This window comes from Ipomoea nil, unplaced genomic scaffold (assembly GCF_001879475.1).
Source record: "Ipomoea nil cultivar Tokyo-kokei standard unplaced genomic scaffold, Asagao_1.1 scaffold1703, whole genome shotgun sequence".
NCBI lineage: Eukaryota > Viridiplantae > Streptophyta > Magnoliopsida > Solanales > Convolvulaceae > Ipomoea > Ipomoea nil.
The window spans coordinates 77,935-82,292 of record NW_017618131.1 but is presented as its reverse complement, the minus strand read 5'-3'; positions in this window follow the sequence as shown (position 1 = coordinate 82,292).

The following is a 4,358-nucleotide window of genomic DNA, read 5'->3' as shown; positions in this document are numbered from 1 at the left end:
TCCGTCCCCTCTAATGATGTTTTAAGAGGTGGACCGTCCCCTCCAACGATGTTATAAGAGGTGGAACGTCCCCTCCAAATATGTTGCAAGAGGTGGTCTGTCCTCTCCAATGATGTTTCAAGAGGTGGAACGTCTCCTTCAACGATGTTTTAAGAGGTGGAGCGTCCCCTCCAAAGATATTGCAAGAGGTGGTCCGTCCTCTCCAATGATGTTTCAAGTGGTGGAACGTCTCTTCCAACGATGTTTTAAGATGTGGAGCGTCCCCTCCAAAGATGTTGCAAGAGGTGGTCCGTCCTCTCCAATGATGTTTCAAGAGGTGGAACGTCTCCTCCAACGATGTTTTAAGAGGTGGAGCGTCCCCTCCAAAGATATTGCAAGAGGTGGAGGGTCCCCTCCGACAATGTTGCAAGAGGTGGTCCATCCATCTTCTCTAATGATGTTCCAAGAGGTGGAACGTCTCCTCCAACGATGTTTTAAGAGGAGGAGCGTCCCCTCCAACGATGTTTCAAGTCCTTCCAACGATGTTGTAAGAAGTGGAGTACTCACACAACCTCCCCAAGCGTACCCTAAGGGGGCACGAGGCCCGACCTCGTGTACTAACCCCGACGAAAGAGCCCGGCGTCGTAGTCCTGTAGGACTTGGCTCCAGCGGCTGACACACCCTAAGGGGGCACGAGATCCGACCTTGCGTACTAACCTCGACGGAAGAGCCCGGCGGCTTAGTCCCGTAGGACTTGGCCTAAGCAGCTAGCGCACCCTAAGGGGGCACGAGGTCCGACCTCGCGTACCAACCCCAACGGAGGAGCCCAGTGGCTTAGTCCTGTAGGACTCGGCTCGAGCGGCTAGCGCACCTTAAGGGAGCACGAGGTCCAACCTCGCGTACCAACCCCGACGGAGGAGCCCAGTGGCTTTGTCCTGTAGGACTCGGCTCGAGCGGCTAGCGCACCCAAAGGGGGCATGAGGTCCGACCTCGCGTACCAACCCCGATTGAAGAGCCCGGTGGCTTAGTCTAGCAGGACTTGGCTAAAGCGGCTAGCGCACCCTAAGGGGGCACGAGGTCCAACCTCGCGTACCAATCCCGACGGAAGAGCCTAATGACTTAGTCTAGCAGGACTTGGCTCAAGCGGCTAGCGCACCCTAAGGGGGCACGAGGTCTGACCTTGCGTACCAACCCCGACGGAAAAGTCCAGTGGCTTAGTCCAACAGAACTTGGCTCAAGCGTAGGGCTGTTAACGAACCGAACATAAACGAACGAAGGTTGCTCGTGTTCGTTTGTTAATGTTTTTGGAGTGTTCGTGTTCGTGTTCGTTTGTTAAGCTTTTTAAAAATCATGTTCGTGTTCGTTTGTTAAGCGTTTATTAGTGTTTGTTAACGTTCGCGAACACGTTCACGAATGCGTTCGTTAACATTAACGAACACGTTCACGAACATGTTCGTTAACCTTAACGAACGCTTTCACGAGCATGTTCGTTAACCTTAACGAACGCTTTCACGAGCATGTTCGTTCACGTTTATAAACACGTTCGTGAATGCTTAATGTTGGTCCCGATAGGGTGGTAGAAAGTCGAGAGGGGTGGGGTGGGGGGAGGGGTGAATAGACTTTCTAAGGTTTTTCACAATTAATAACTCTTTGGTAATTTCAACTCTAAATAACAAGTAAATAGAGAACTATTTAACTTGAAGTGCACATCGGAATAAATATGTGTAAAGAGTTATGCCCAATCAATAAATTGAATCACATGCACATGTTAGATAAGTTCAGATGATGTGTAAAGTAACATGAATATTTTGAATATTTAAAGGATATGGTTCACTCAATATTTAACAATATTATTCAAGAATATAAATAAGACTTCGTGCTAAGTCAACCGTATGATATGTGTCACATGCAACACGTCAAACTTGCTTAGAATAATTCAAATGTTAAGCATGGAAAGTTTGAGTTACATGCATACGTGAAAACACACTAAACCCGAAAGATTAAGATTGACAGTGAATAGTAAACGGGTTAGCCAAATGATAAATAAATAAAGCGAATTATGTAAGTGTGTTATATAAATGAGAGAGGCAATTTATAGTGGTTCGGAAGTGGCGTAATCTTCCTAGTCCACTTTACTCCATTCACTTCTAGGAGTAATTTACTATTTTCCACACACAGTTACAATAGTGAATAAGCGCTACACAAGCACTTCTTCCGGATGTCTTGCACACAGCTACACCCAACTCCGAGTGTTTCGAACACAACTACATTCAACTTCGAGTACTTCGCACACATCTATACTCAAACGCCAACGAAGTGTTTTGCACACAGCTACACTTAGCAACTACGAGTGTTTTGCACACAGCTACACTCACTAGAGTATTTTGCACACAACTATACTCTTTTTACAATTACAAATACAAAGGTAATTGTATCTCTCTCCAACTAATTTTGTGACTATTCAGACTAAGTCTCTCTTCTAGATATTTCAATGAATATTTTGACGCAAGAGAATTTTGCACGTATAGATCTTTTTCGCACTTCGCTTCTATGTGTTGTGTGTCTTGTTTCCTTGTGTGGTCCTTTGTCTTCAAGTCTTCATGGCCTTTTATAGATAATCAAATATATCTGTTGCAGTGGGATAATATGATATTTGAAATTTGAATCTTCATAGCCTGATATTGTTGACAATAGTTGGTCTTCAATTTTGATTTGATTGTCAACTTGCCTGACAAGATAATATTTTATCTCAACTTGATTTTCAAGTTGTTTCTAAAATATTATTATCTTTGCCAATATGAATTTCCAATGTCTCTTTTGCAATAAATTCTTCTGATAGAATTTATTTCTAGGATAAGATTTTTTATTCATGCCTTCATAAATTTTTCACTGTTCTGATCATATCTTCAGGCAATTTGGATTCTTGTGGCATGTGAGATGAATCAAAATAAATTCTTTCGAATTTATCTATTTTCTGATCATCTTGCTTCTTTGCCACATTTTGCTCCTTAAAAGACACATTGTGCTCCTTTGGATACGTTGTGCTTGTTAACAAATTGTGCTCCTTGGGATTTTGCTTGTTTGACCTCAGCACTTATTGCTTGTTTGACTTGACACATCGTGCTTTTCTATTTAGGCCACATTGTGCTCCTTGGGGCACATCTTGCTTGTTGACATTGTGTTCTTTTGACACATCGTGCTTGTTTAACAACATTGTTCTCCTTGGGATTCTGACTTGTAAAAAATAAGCCCTTGGGGTAATCAATCTCGGGTGTGATCGTTGTGAGAAGGACTTCTACCATTTCGCCGTTAAGCTCATCCGATCATTTGTTGTAACGCCATTGTTTAATACTTCTTTCCCGGATGAATACTTGTAGGACCAAAATTAATTCTCCAAATTAATTTTGTTCTTCATGTGATAGATTTTCCTTTGCATATTGACTTGATATACTGAATTATGATGCTTGTACTAAAGACCTAAATTCTAAGGGGACCTAAAGTACATTTGGCTCATCAAAACTTTATTACAAAAATATTCCTATCAATTTTCCCCCGTTTTAATGACGCCAAAACCTATACTCAATCATTTGGCTTGTCTTTTTGAAAAATTATTTTTCAAAAGATTTTATTAAACTTGACATAGCCAAGATGAGTTTAACAATTGATTTTGACTCTAGGAAAGGTATTTTTAGCAAAAATTTCCTATTCGTATTTTTTGAATTTTTAAAGTCAATGAATTTTGCTATTTTTCCAATTATGCGATTTATACAAGCTAAGCTAAAATTTTACCTTTCAAGACAAATTAAAATAACAATAGATAAAATACTATAAGCATCATAATCAGATAATTTGAGCAAAATATCATAGCAAATTGTTTATGGTCATACTCCAACAAAAATATTGTGACATCAATCATACAAATCACTTGATTATTCTATTTCTCCTTTCTTCTAACACATGATTGATATGATTCTTACTTTCAATGAAATTGTCACTAATAGCATAGTCTTTGCATACCTGCCCAATCACGTAATAATTGAAAGCTTCAATGATGTTGTCTCCGGGCAGTATACTCTCTTCATACCATATTATGCACTCTTCTAGACTTCTATCTCCTTGTAGTTCAGCATCATTCACTTTGATGTAGTCTAGAAGCCCATGATCATTAAGGACCTTGCATAGCTCTTGATTCTTCTAAAATTTTCATTCGAAATCCACATATTTTGGTCACTTGGACCACTCTTCTTCATCCCTTTTGGTAGATCATTTACCAATCTTGGCATTTCAACTCTGCCATCCCTTGGTGTGGATTCCAAATAAAGAACTACTTTGTTGAACCAATTGATTTGTTCATGATTTCCACCTGCACAAACAATGTC